Source organism: Piliocolobus tephrosceles, chromosome 3 (assembly GCF_002776525.5).
Source record: "Piliocolobus tephrosceles isolate RC106 chromosome 3, ASM277652v3, whole genome shotgun sequence".
In the NCBI taxonomy this organism is placed as follows: domain Eukaryota; kingdom Metazoa; phylum Chordata; class Mammalia; order Primates; family Cercopithecidae; genus Piliocolobus; species Piliocolobus tephrosceles.
This window is the reverse complement of record NC_045436.1, coordinates 97,929,983-97,945,072: the sequence shown is the minus strand read 5'-3', so window position 1 is coordinate 97,945,072 and position 15,090 is coordinate 97,929,983. Positions and strand designations below refer to the sequence as shown.

Here is a 15,090-nt window from a genome sequence, read left to right as displayed (position 1 = left end):
GAGAAGGATTTTCTATCTCTTTCTCCTAAGAAGCTTAGTTTGGTGCCATATGAAGTTCTTGGTTGGAATTTTTGTTTTTTAAAATGCTAAAAATAGGCTCCCAATCTCATCTGGCTGTAATGTTTCTGCTGAAAGGTCTGCTGCTAGCTTAATGGGGTTCCCTCTGTACATGACTTGACCATTCTTCTCTCTAGCTGCCTTTAAGATTTTTTCTTTTGCATTGACCTTGGTGAATCTGATGACTGTATGCCTTAAGGATAGTCATCTCACGTAGTACGCAGCCTAGGTTCTCTGTATTTCTTGAATTTGCAACTCAACCTCTCTAGTATGATTAGGGAAATATATTCACGGACTATATACTCAAATATATTTTCCCACTTGCGTATTCTGTCTCCTTCTCTCTCAAGGATGCCAATGAATCATAAATTTGGTGTCTTTACATAACCCATATTTCTCAGAGGTTTTGTTCATTTTTAACAACTATTTTTCTTTAGTTTTGTCTGACTGAGTTGGCCCAAAGATCCAGTCTTCAAGTTCTGAAGTTCTTTTCTCAGTTTGGTCTAATCTGCTGTTAATACTTCTAATTGTATTATGAAATTCTTATACTGAATTTTTCAGGTCTACTAGTTCAGTTTAATTCTTTCTTAACATGGATATTTACTATTTCATCTCTTGGATAGTATAAATAAATTCCTTGAATTGCGTTTCAGTTTTCTTCTGAATCTCAACCTTTGTTGCTATCCAGATTCTAAATTCTATGTCTGTCATTTCAGTCATTTCAGACTGGTTGAGAACCACTGCTGGAGAGCTAGTGGATTCATTTGGAGATAAGGAGACACTCTGACTTTTCAAATTGCCAGAGTTCTTACCATGATTCTTTCGCATCTAAGAAGTCCAGTGTTTCTTTAACAATGATGTAATTTGAGTACTTCAGTTGGATTTGTTTCTGGATGTTTTCACATGCCCAAGCCTCTCTATAGGGCCTTTATTTGTGGCTAAATTCTTGCTCTTGGTTTCACAGGAGTGTACAGTAGCAAAATATTTTTGGCATTGTAGTTTGGGCTGGGATCCAGTAGAAGATGCTGAAGAGTAATAGGCAGTAGATAGCCTCTTGTCTAGCTGCGTGGCTCCTCTGTATTTCTCACATTTGTAGCCATGCTCTGCAGTGGGTAGGGAGAGAGGTGACCTCCTCACCATGTCCACTCTTGGAACTTGGGGGAGCCCCTCTGATCACTGACATTGTGTCTGCATTTCTTTTGTTAGGTAGTCTGGGCTGCAGGACTCCCTGGCCAGAAGTTGCAGCAGGTAGATGGGAGACAACCTTTCCTGGCCAGTCCTGGGGAGGGAGGCATGGCCCCTCCCACTCCAGCCCATGAATGGGCGTCTCACCCATCTCAGTGCTTTGAGAGTGTGAGCTCCTCTCCCACTTGAGTGCCAGCCACAGAACTTGGCTTGGCATTACTGAGCTGGCTGCTGCAGCCCTCGGGCACTTTAATTGGCTTGGGGCTCCATCCTTCAGGCACTTGGAATTGGATTCTGGGTGCTCTGAGGAATCCAAAGTGCTCCTAAGCCACCAGGAACACATAATTGGGTGGAGCAAGGCACCCGGGCCGGGCAACAGAGGCTGCACTGTGCATATGTTCCTGTAGGGTTGCTAGGGTGTGGCCCTGAGAGGGGCCGGCAGGCTGGAAGGCCTGCAGAACAAACGTGACCCAGTTCCACAGGGAAGTCAGCTCTACTTTCTTCTGGCCCAGTGGTCAGCTGCGGCTAGAGGTTTCTGGAGGGAGATGGGGAGACCTGGGTTATGGACGCCTATTACCATGTTCTGCCAGAGCTGCACCATGTACAAAGGCCCCTGTTCCATGCTGGTTGAAGCTCTGTCTTTCTCTACTCTGCAATCAGATCCCTTGTCAGATCAAATGTCCATGGGGTTGCGAGGCCCTCTAAGCCAGGATCCCATAGGCCCATGGTGAAGGTGGGCAGTCCCTCAGTCCCATCATGAACCTATTCCCCAGGGGTTGTTCAGGGCCAGGGACTAGCCCCCGCATTCCAGCACCGTGTGCCTGCCTTCTCCCTTCTCAGCCTCAGCATCTATATTACATCTCCATCTAAGCATTTTCTCTCTTGAGATCTGTCCAAATTATGTTGATTTACTCAAACCCTTGGTTTTTCTCTGTGGGAGTAGCACTTCTTTGCTGCATCTAGTTGGCCATCTTGCCTTCCCCCTGTGGAATTCCTGGGTGCTTCTTAGAGCAAAAGCTTATTAGGGTTTTATGGTCCTGGAACTTTACAAGAAATTATAATGGAATATAAAAAAAATTAAGATAGGCCTTGTGACTGTATAAAAGGCAGGCTAAAAGCCAGCTGGTACAACAATAAGCACAGGTGAAAAATACTGTATTTAGTGTTTGTCATAAGATTAGAGTCTACTGCACATCTGCTTCTTATTCATTGTGTCATTTGGGCCCCTGTACCAAGGATGAAGTTAGAATAAATGATCACCAATAACATTCTAGTTCCAAAATTCTATGACATAAACAATGAACAATATTTTGAACAATATGTTTATCTTTATGAATAACATAATATTCTAGAATAGAATTGTAGGATATTTATAGGATATTATATTTACAAGATAAATGTGTTATTTATCTTTTACATCATATATTGTACATCATTCCTTAAAATATTTAGGGTATATATGTCATGCATTCAAATATTTATGGGGTAGCTGTCCTACTATTTAAAATATAAATGTTCAGCAGACTGAATTTATTTAAAACGTTCTCAATTATAAAGCAGAGATGGTGACAAGAATGATAATAATGTGAGGGTTGTGGATTACAGACAATGACTATAACAGGATGAGAGAAGAAAGAGACCCTGGCAAGTGGGGGAGTCTGTGGAATGCTCCAGGGGGTAGGGAGGCTGTACTGTGGAGTAGGATTTGGGTAGAGCCTTGAAGGATGGGAGTAATTTGAACAGACATTTGAGACAGAGGGAATGTTACAGAGGCAGGAATGAGCACAAAATTGGGTCAGGATCATGAATAACGAGTGGGAGGAAAGAGTGAGAAATACTTAAAAAATAAATTTGACTCTGTATGGGTAATCCAGATTATGATAAGACTTGAGAGTATAGAGGTTGTGAAAGTCTGTAGGGAGGTCTTATGGTTTGTATGTGTCCCCCAAAGTTTGTGTGCTGGAAATTTAATTCCCAATGCAACAGTGTTGGGAGGTGAGACCTCAGAAGAGGTGAGTAGGTCATGAGGGGTCCTCCCTAATGAATAGATAAATGTCGTTATCTTGGGAGTGGGTTACTTATCTCAAGAGTGTCATAAAAGCAAGTTTGGCTGGCTCTTGCTCTCTTGCCCATTTGTGCATGCTGTCTGCCCTTCAACCTTCTACCATGAGATGACACAATAAGAAGGCCCTCACCAGATGCCAGCACCATGCTCTCAGACTTCCAAATCTCCAGAACTGTGAGCCATATAAATTGTTAATATTTATAAATTACCCAGTCTGTGGTATTCTGTTAGAGACACACAACTTTTCTTGATTAGGGGGATAACATAACAGATTTTTCTGGGACAAGAATTAATAACATGGAGAATATCATAGAGCAATCTTAGAGAGTTGATCTGGCAGGCCAGTGCAGTCTCATTTCTCACAATGTAGTCGTAAACTGTTAATCATCATAGGTGAGGGAGAATTGTAGGGAAGGGACAAATCTTACAAACACTGCAAAGAAAGGGGGATGGGAACTTGGCATGCCATGTGAGGTCTCTTTTAAATGTTCTGGTGTAGGTACAGATGATATTTAAGCAAATAAAAATTTACCTGGACAACAGAGTTTTCATTGTAATTATAGTTATTTCATTTTGATAAGTAATTGCACTTTTAAAGTTATGTACATACTTATGACTATAATATTCTGGAGCATAACAACAGAATACAAAATCTCATATCTTCCCATTTCTGTGTTTCAATTTTACCTGTGAATTGTTTTTGACTAGATATAAAATGTATTGCTACATTTTCCATTTTAGATAGCAGCGTTTTATAATTTGCTCCCTTTGTCAAAAGTGAAAGGCATGTAACTTATGCAATTCTTATCTGTGATGAGGCAGAGTGGTGAGGAGTGTATGCTCTCACTCTTTAGGACAGATATTAGGAATCTATCAAAGTTACCTTGTCTGTTAGCCATTATAAAATGCTGAAGGACAGTTCTTTTCCATTATACTCTTCAAGTTTCCTTCTGAAGCTAAAGAAAATTCCAGTGCATGTCCCTGAGGAATTGGTCTAACATATTTAAATGCATATATTAAAATTCTCCTGTTTTCTGCAAACCTTTTTCAATTGCACATCTCACTTTGCCATGCCAACTTCAGTCTCTGGTGCAGATTCTTAGAGCTTTCTATTCATACTACAAACTCATCCAAGGACAGCTACTTCCCATTCTCTTCCATGTTTCTGCTAGCTCTGAAAACTTCAGGATGGACTGAACCTTTGCTGTCACTCCTCCTGTGGAAGGTGGCACCATAGCAGTAGGCAGCGGCAAAGGTACAGACTTCACCTGAGCCCTTCACTTTTGAGGCATCATGCAGATGGGTGAATATGGAAAATTAAGCTCCTTGCCACAATTGCCCTGTGGTGCCTTCTCTGACTTTCCAAACTTGATAAGACCAGTGGGTATACATAGTCTTTGTGAAAAGAACATCTCCTTTGTACTTATTGCCATAATTAAAATTTTGTTTAGAGTCAGCCTCTCTGTATGCCTGGAAGCTCCAAGAGGGTTGAGATAATACCTTTCTTTTGTCTATCATTGCACCACTTGTGCCAGGAGCAATGACTTTTTGTGGAATTAATGGAATACAATGGCATCTTACTCCTGTAGGTTAATTTGACACTTTTACTTTATTCTAATGCTTTAACTTATCTTTTGAAGTTACAAATAACTATCACATTCAATGTTAAGTTAATATAATTATAGCATCCCAACATGGGATAAATTTAATAGCATAATATCTATGGTATATAAAACCTTCAACCACCAAAAATAATTATCATTATACAATTGGTGATCACCTACTTTGGAATTAGTGCTGTAGTAAGTACTGTGGACACCACAGAAGTATATTAGGATATTAGGAATAATTCTTTCCCCTAGAGAACGGACTCTATTAAGGGAAATGAGGCTTGTGAAACAGCAGCCAACAGTATGTTGTACATAATAAATAGTGATTTATGCAGTATAGACTATCTATTACAGGTTTCAGAAGAGAGAGAGAGAGACAGACACACACACAGAGAGAGATTAGTGAAGCTTAGTAAAGTCAGTGGCAGTTTCTAAGAGACATGGTGCTTGAAAGTGACAAGTCATGATGCACTGGGTTTGGATATGAGGATGGGGACAACATGCCAGGCAAAACTCCCTGGCAAGGTTGAAGAAAAGAAATGGTTACAATGTGCTTAGCTCAGAGTGAAATTAACTAAAATATAGGATACTATGTTTTGGGTTGAAAATGGAAATAATATTTGATTAAAAGAGTGCTGCAGATTAATGAAAGTCCTTGGAAGTGATTGTGAAGTACAAGGGTATGAACTTGAAAATAAAGAGCACTGGGTGCATTTGAACAGAGGGATTTGATAAAGATAGTGTTTACAGATGATTACTGTAGTAGTGACACCCAGAATGATGAACAGCAGTAATATGAACAGAGAGAGCACATGCCACACTGTGCAGAGTGAAGAAGTAGGCAGAGTCAAGACAGTCTCAGCTAAGAGGCTGCTGCTGTAATCCATGTGTGAGGTAGTATAGGTCCAGACTAAGGTGGTTTTGAGAGAGAATGGAAATGAGAGATGTTTGGGAAGAAAGAAGAAAATTAAATTATGGTTGGGGGAGGTAGCAGGCTTGGGGACTAGAAGATAAAGATGCCAGTATAATAGAAACATAAAACTAAGAGGGGAAATTGGCTTGACTCAGTGATGAACACTTCAGATTCACATAGATAGATGGACTAAGTTACACATGATTAGATAACAAAATCACAATGTTATATAAAATAGTTGGATGTAGACAAATAAAAAAAGTCAAGAAAATCTTTGGAATTGACAGGTTACAGGCACATCTGAATGTGCTACAAAAACCCAATTCCTCAGGAAAGCCTTTACTGACCAACTCTATTCGTCCCCTTTAGACCAGGCTCCCTTTGGAGACTTTATCATAACTCTTATGAAATATTAACAATATTATTTGTCTAATGTCTATCTTCCTTGTTAGACTGAAATTTCCAAGGGCATAGGGCTCATATTTTTTTCCCAGTAACTTTTCCAATTTTTTAAAAAGAAATGAGATAAAAATACTTTTAAAAGCCAACAAGATCAACATGTAAACATTTCAGTATAGTGATGAACATGTTCTTGAAATCCTTTCAAAAAATACATAGAAAATTGAAGACTTCTGCATAGTCAGTAGGGTACTCTGAATAAGTACAGAACAAGCATACTAGCCTGCATGTGAGAGAGTTCCCATGGACACAATTGTCTTGATCAGCCGTACAGAACTGACAGTTGTAATTGAATTCTGCTCCATATTCAACCTATAATGAGGACTATGCTGAGTGATCAAGAAACTATTCTAAATTTTGAAAATCAACAAATCACTTAGGCATTCTGAAATAGTTAGGTTCAAGAAAGTTACAAGGTTGGATAAGTTATAAATGTCACTACATCATCAAGATTTCCTATAAAGCACCCTGAAGGAAATAATATGAGATGGGAAGATACAGAATAACAATAGTAATGCAGCTAATATTAATAAACACTTACATAGGTACTGAAATTGTGTTGGACCCTTTAGAGGCGAAGTAACCTGCCCATGATGTCACAGCTAGTAGAGGTAGAACTGAAATATGAACTCCAACAGCCTGCATCAAAGATGCCATACGCCTGGGAAGATAACTGCAATGCAATCCTTCCATGCTAGGAACAAGTAAGAAATGCATATTGGGCAGCTATTATCTTTAGATGCTGCAGTTTCCTTCTAAGAAAATGGGCTACTGTGATATCTCCTAAGGGGATTTTAATGAGGGTTAAAGCTTTTAGAGGCTGGGTGCAGTGGCTCACCCCTATAATCCCAGCACAAGGGGAGGCTGAGGTGGGCAGGTCACTTGAGCTCAGGGGTGGAGACCAGCCTGGGCAACACAGCGAAACCTCATCTCTACAAAAAATACAATATTATATATAAATACATATATATATATATGTATAGTCAGACATATATATGTCAGATATGGTGGCAGGTGGTCCCAGCTACTTGGGAGGCTGAAGTGGTTGGATTGCTTGAGCTTGGGAGGTGGAGGCTACAGTGAGCCATTATCATACCACTGCACTTCAGCCTGGGCAACAGAGTAAAATCCTGTCTCAAAAACAGCAACAACAAAAATCAAACTCTTATAATAGTGTTTGGCACATACAGTGAACAAACAAAATTTATCTGCTATGATGATGATAGTAGAAATATCACAGGAAATGAGGGAAATATCCTGAAGATGACCAATGACATTTCATACCCTAAGCGTTCATAAAGGGACAGCTATGAGCATTTTAGCTTAAGTAGAGTTGTGGGAAGAATATAAGCCCACCCTTAGTGCAGAGATCTAAAGTCAGATGGATCTTAGAACAAAGAAAGGCTCAATCAGAGGCATAACCAGCACCATGTCCTTGGGCTTCTTTTCACCCCTCCCCCTTCCCTTAGATGAGCTCATATACTTCTTGGTTTTCATTACCAACTACACTCTAGTAAATTCCGAATGTTCATTCGTAACTCAGACCTCCTTCCTCTAAGCTCTAGGATTTTATATTGAACTATCAACTTGATATAATAACAACAACAACTCACATCGACTGTGCCCTTTCTTATTATATTCCAGCCACTATTTGGCTCCACTAGAATCATGTCACAAGCAAACTTCACCTATCTAAAACTGAATGTATGATCTTTCCGCTAAAACCATCCTCATGGTCCCACAATCACCTACGTGCATCCTTAACACCTTCTTTTACTTGAAGCAGCAACTAATCTCACCACAAATGTTCTTGGCTCCTTCTACCATGTTCTCAATGCAGCATCAAAGTGGATATCTGTTGCTTCTTTCCAGCTGAGATCCTGTCAATGACTGCTTATTGCACTTGCTGGTTAAAATTCATATTCTTGTACATGTCCCACAAGGCCTTGTGTGGGATGCTTCCTACTTTTATCTTTCAGGCCTAGTTACATGATGCTCTCCCTTCTAAGTTCCAGGCAAGTGGGTCCCCTTTCAGTTCCCAAAAGAGATAATCTCTTTTCTGTCTCAGGGTCTTTCTACATGCTGTTACCTTTGTCTGAAAGTTTTTTCTTCACTTCCCCATCTGGTTTCATCTTCCAAATGCTATGGTTCTAAGTATAAATATCCCTGCCTCACAAAAGTCTTCCCTGATCCCCCTGATCCGTCAGGCCTCCCTGGTACACATTCTCACATCACTCTCTACTTTACCTCTGTCATGTGTTCCAAAGTTAAAATTAGTTATGTGATTTTCTGTTATAATTAGTTATGCAATTTTTCTCCATAGCTTGGAAGCATCTGTAAGTACTCGTCCTGTTCATTTCTGTATTTTTAATGTCTAATAGAGTACTTAGTGAGAACAGCCTATTGAATATTTGTTGAATGAGTGAAAAAGGCCTCTACTAAATTTTACAAACAGCAGCTGGCACTCACAAACTAGGGCAATATTTAAGTCAAACCATCTTGCATGAACGGCTACCTTCATCAGTCACACTGGCCTCAAACAGTCAAGGCGATAATATAAACATTGCGAATAGCAGTGACCACCTTGATCAGAGCCATAATCAGGCATATCCAGGATGTGCTTTTCACCAAAATTTACTCAACTACTTATTTTTTCCATTCTGAGATTTTTCAGAATTCAGCGTGAATACAGTTGCTGTGCAATGCATCTGTTTTTAAAAAGACTCCACCAAGCAAATATTAGCCATTAATTATTTACCATTAACAAAAGGCAGAGGAAGCAATTAGTTTTTGGAATCACAGACAATTCCATAACATAGTGAAAGAACTCAATATATACAAACATATATTTTGCAAAGTATTGCAATATCTGCAAGGGGAAGTGCCTGCTTGTCAATGTAACCTATCTTTTCTCTTCCACTAACACCCACCATCATCCCAAAGTAAAAATCAATTTCTAAATGAAATAGAATCATGTTAAAGTTGGCAGTACAAGAAAAGTGAAAAAAGATTACCATCTGGAAAATGAGTATTAATAACTAAAGAGCTTCAGGTTCTAACATAAATGAAAGATATTTAAAAGATCTTGAACAATATTCCTTTTTCTGAAAAAGGAATGAATTATAAAACTATATTTTATAATGTCGAAAAATGCAGTGGGAGGCCTCAAATACATGGATTTGCTAAAAGTAATTTAGTAATAATATTAAAAATTGACAAGAACAAGCTTTTCTTCGGGAAAGAATGTGTGAAATTGTGTCATGTTAATTAAACCCTGCTGTGGTAGGCAAGTAAGAAGCTGATTTACATGGAGTATGACCAAGAATACACTCTGTCTCTAGTACTGTAATTTTTAAAAGATGGATGGGAGAAAAGCTGCACTTGAGGGCATTAGCTTTGTTTGGTACATTAAATGGAAAATGACTTCCTATTGTTATTCTCCCTCCGTCTTTGTATTAGAAATTATGAAGGGAAGAATATATTTTATTCACCTCCCTCAGTGTTGTGCCATCCAGTGATGCAAGAGAAGAAAATCACCCCACTGCTGTTTGCTGTTGATTCTGCCCTATATGACTGAAGGGGGAAAATGTCTGCCTTTATCTTCTAAGATTGGACCAGAATGCATGCATCAAAACATGCTGACATATTCTGTCACACATGCCCACATATGACATATATGAGTGCTGACAATGCAGCTTTTAGGGTCTAATCCAAACCTTTTCTTTGTCCTTCATTAGACTCATGGGAACAAGAGAGTGTTAACCTGGCCTCTCACTGGTTGCCTGGATCATAAGATGTAAAGTTACAGATCAGTGTTGGCTATGTTTTAGGGCAGGTTACATGAACCAGAGAAGGAAATACAGCCAATCTGCAGAGAGAAGATGATGCAAACAGAGTAGAGACAAATATGATACAGGGAGTCTTGAGGAGGTTGAAGTTTCTATTACTTTCTATTCTATGGACACATCAATAAAGGAGTCAGGTAAATTATTCCTCTGTTACCTTGGGCACCTTTTGGAACAAGTGAGACTCAACCTAACGGGTAGCAAAAGAGGACAAAGAAATCACCTGAACTAGACCATATATACTTAACTAGGGAAGGCACCACGTTTAATTGTCCTGTGGACGGCACAGAAGTAGATGCTTCGTAAATACCTTCTGGGTGAATGAATGAGCATTTCATATGTAAGGGAAGTGGTAGAAATTGTTGGAGTGGTATATGGATTGCCTCTGTTACATCAAGAGGCATATCAAGAACAAATATTTGAAGCCTATAGAGAGACAATGTAGTATAATGGTTAAAGGAATGTGTGCTGGAACCAGACTCAAACTCAATACCAGCTTCACCACTTTCCAGGGATGTGATCTTAGGCAGGTAGGTAACCTCTCAGTGCCTCAATTTCCTCATTTGTGAAGTAGGAATAATATTTACCTTAAATAATCTTTGTGAAGGTTATATGAGCTAAAAATTAATATGTAAAGTAGAACAGGGCCTGGTACAAGGTAATCATTCTACGAGTATAAACTGTAACATCCCTATTACCAAAAATCTAGGCAGTAGTACTTATCATCAAGTTAAACTTTGTATTATTCACTGATGTTTTCTCATCTGTCTTCGTTCTGTCCTCCAGAGCAATTTCTAAAATGTTGAACAAATAGGATAAAAAAGGGTCTCTGGAATCCTCGTTTTTCAGGTGAAGAAATCAAGCCGCAGAGCCAGCAAGGGAGCTGTTCAAGGCCACTCCTCTCTTGGCAGAGCCAGGCCTAGAATTTAGGTCTACTTTCGTGTTATTTTCAAATACTTTAATGAAACAAAAACATTCAGCAATGAAATGTATGCAAAATGGGTACTCACCATTGAGATGCTTAAAAGTTTTAGGATAGGACTGCAATAATTTATTTTTAAGCTCTTATTTGGCAACAGATAATCAAGAATTATAGCCCTCAGTAATTTGTAGAAGATTTTGGGAAATAATTTATTACCGACATTAATTAATTGTAGTAGGTCCTGACTACTTTTTTTCTTGTCCGATAACTTACATGAAATCAATGAAAATGTTTAGAGTAACGTGAAAGAATAAGTCACTCATTGTGATATCCAGGTATCTAAGAGCATAGTTTTTTACTATAAACAAACAGACAAACAAAGAAATATTAAAATCACCCTTTACTATTCTAAGAGAAACTTCAGTCATAAGATAGTTCTGAGCATTGTTCAGACTAATTATCTTTATAATGTAGGTCGTTACTTTTGTGGCCTGGCAGTATTCCCTAATCTGGACAGGTGTTCAGAGTTCATGCATTTCAGTATGAATGCTCATTTATAATAGACATAGCACAGGGAAAGTAAACTTCCACTGTTTTCCCTTACTGTCTGAACTGTGAAGCAATTAGAAATTCAAGGCATTCATTTAGTTGAAAATAGTGTTTTTATCCTTAATTTAATTTCCCTGATTTTATAGTGTATATAAATTGCAAAGTATTTATATGTAGTTTTAAAAAATATATTTTGCATCTTAACAAATGCACATTTAATTTTAAAAATTGACTCTAATCACCAAAAAGCAGCTGAAACTCAACCAGGTTTCAAGGAAGTCATATAATCAGAGTCCCAAGATGAAAAGAAAAAAATTGTAATTTCTTTACAGCTTTAAAATTTTGAAATGATGGGTAGACAATTAAATATTTACATTTTAGCTTATAATAACTTCTTTAGCAGAACATATGGCTTAGAAAAAGAACCTCCAATGCCTGCTTATCTCTTCTACTATATATTTTTTAACAAACTTTTCAGTTATACCAAAAATTAATATTTGCTGCAATGTTCAGAAATAATGCTTTTCTCAAGAAAATTAATTAAAAGAGAAGGCATATATAACTCCACCAAACTAAACTATAACAAATATCTCCAGAAAGAGATAAGTTTTATTTTATCTAAAATATTTTAGTAATGTAAGGATCCTTCATTTTAAAGACTATGAAGAAAATTCACTCATGTGACAAGCTTATAATTAACATTATTTACACAAAGAAACAAATCTTCTGTTTTACCATCAAGATGATAAAGAAAAAGGGTAACAAAATTAGAAATGGAAGATACTGTGTTAACCAGAAAAATTAAAAAAAAAAAGAGCTTATTTTAGGCAAGCCTCTTTTTATGTTCAGTACCATTTTAAAAAGGAGCCTCTTTCAAACTTATATTTGAAATCTCCATCTCAAATATAATATTGATAGGAGGCTATGGATGAAGAAAAAGGAAAAAAAAAAAAATCCCTTCAGCTGAATATCGGATATTGTAGAGTTTCTCTGCCATATCATTCTGCTCTCTGGTGGTGAACAGCATTGCACAGTAGTTGATAACATTATATTTTCTAAGGTCAAAAAAAAAAAAAAAAAAAAAAAAAAAAAAGAGTGTGTCCCAGATCAGTTGCACCCATCTCAATATTTGATTTCTATTTTAACTTAATACAAATGTATTAAGAATGTAGCTGTTTGCATTGTCTAGAAGTGTTTTTTCTAAACTCTTCCAGATTACACATGTTGCTATATTTAAATACATTTATAAAGAATATAGATAGTAATACATTTTCAACATTAAATAACTCTGATGTTTAAACAGCATCCAGCTATTAGAAAAACTATTTGAAAAAGGATCTGAGTAAACCCTTTAAAGATGTCACTCTGCTTTTACTTGCCTCCACAAAATGGATATATTAAATAGAAGATATATCTATTTTCTTTATATTTAAAATTTCTGTATATTTGATACCTAGAGTGATTCTTTCCATTTTCAATTATTTTATTAATTGTATAGTTTTAAATAATATCTATAAACTGCATCAAATAGAAAGCCTTTTGAGGATCATTACTGTATAGATAGGCAGGTAGCTTAGTTTTAAGTCTCTGATGTTCCTTACAAAATTCTGTCAAAGCAACAGACATGTGATCTGTTCAACAAATCTACTTCAGAATCATTATAAGCTGGTGAATATCTTAAACACTTACAAGAGGTCATTTCTTTAGTACTGTAATCTTACGAAAGGGAAGCTTTACAATCATCCCTGAATGAGATGGTCCTTTGTTTCACTTAATCAAAATGCTCTATATTTCTTCTTCAAGAATAAAATGAGGCACTTGTTCAATCTTGAAATTTTTAGATTATTTGAAAACAAAGTTGTTATCTCTTAAAAGCCCCTACATTTATGAGTGAGACATTAATGCACAGTATAAATAAATAAATACACTTACCTGGAATTAAAGTTCAGAGCTGAAAATGCTTGAGAAAGTTGCAATAGATGGAAAAGAAACGGAAACAGTACCACTCGCTACCATCGGCTCAGGCTTTTTGACTTTACAAGTGGCAGCAACACCAGTCCTGGCCCAGTACTCTCATGTTATGTAACATCTTATTAATATTAGCCATCAAACTGCTACCAAGCTGGTGAGGCACTAGAGGGCAAGAGTGTCACATGCAAGATCCGTCGCCAAGGGACCGGCTTTGGTACCACTTCGGGGGAAGACAGATGCTAACTAAGCTGATAAATAACAGGATGCCCGAATACAACAGCAAACTTGAAACGTTCCTCAAAGAATATTTTACATGTCAATTTTCTGACTAGGGGAAGAGTTAACAGGTTAATAAATATGCGCAAGCAAATAACCACACCATGAAAAACTTTGAGGATTGTATTTACTAACCCACAGTCACTCAAGAGGATGTTTGTTTTTTTCTTTCCATTGTCTAAATAAACTTATTTAAAACAGGAGAAAAAAAAACTGGTTAAATAAAACGAGGGTCGGTTTCACGACTCCCTCATTCCAAGCCGCGAGAAACTTGTCCGGTCGAGGTGCCGCCTCTGGAGTCCGCATTCCAAGGCGCCCGGCTCGGGTTTCTGGGCGAGGAGAAGACCGGCCCCGTCCTCCATGGAGATTACCTGGGGCTGCAGCCGTCCGCGGGCTCCTCCTTCCCTCAGGTCTTCGACCTCAGCCGCTCCCCAGGGCCCCGCGTCCGGGTGGCTCTCAGGTGCTACGCGGTGCCCGGGGTACGGCGGGGACGACGAGCGGGCGACCCCTCCCCTCTGCGACCGGGATCTCCGCGGACACAGCTGGTGGCTACTCCGGCTGCTCGGGCAGCGGCTGCGGGGCGAGAGCAGTCGGCGCGCCGGTGACTCCTGCGCTGGAGAACCGCGGTCCCGGGACCCGCCCGGCCGCGCAGCCGCCGCCCTCGCCACCGCCTCCCGGGGCGGGAGCCGCCGCCTCCCAGCTCCCGGCCCGCGCGCGCCCACCCCGGGGAAGGGGAGGGAGCGGGAGCTGAGGACGCGAGCCGCCTCCATCGGCCGGGCTCCCGCCCGGACCGGCCCTGCGGAAATAGCTGCCTGGGCCTGGACAAGGAGACCCCGGGGGTTCCGCCCCTGCCTGCCAGTTCCGACCGCCCCTCCCGGCGAGTTCCGACCGCCCCTCCCGGCGAGTTGGCGGCGGCCGCCAAGGATGAAACGTCTTGTGCGGCCAGGGAAAGGGGTGCGAGTGCCCGAGGCGACGCTGGAAGGGTGGGGCGCACCCGCGCGGTCCCCTCCTGTCGCGCTCCTGCGGTTGGCACTGGACACAGGGCGGCTGTGAGGCTGCAAGAGTTTCCTCTGTTCTCCAGTTTTTTTCAAAGGCCATGTGTTCCAGCTACTGAAGACAAGTGGAAGGCCAGCAACTGAAGAGATATTTTGGATTCAAGGTGTGAGGTTACCCTCTCCAGAACTATAGTCTGAGTAGAAGTCTGAATCGAATGATATATATTTTTAAAATTTTCATTT

The 15,090-nt window shown here is 39.5% G+C and overlaps 1 protein-coding gene across 1 annotated transcript in view; it reads right to left on the bottom strand.

The window, feature by feature from the left end:
* Nucleotides 1-14,614, bottom strand: part of NDST3 (N-deacetylase and N-sulfotransferase 3) — a 222,077-nt gene extending 207,463 nt beyond the window's left edge. The window contains exon 1 of the mRNA XM_023220033.1: nucleotides 14,224-14,614. The gene's annotated coding sequence lies outside the window, so the exon portion shown is untranslated. The remainder of the gene's footprint in view (nucleotides 1-14,223) is intronic.
* Between the last annotated feature and the right edge of the window lie 476 nt (nucleotides 14,615-15,090).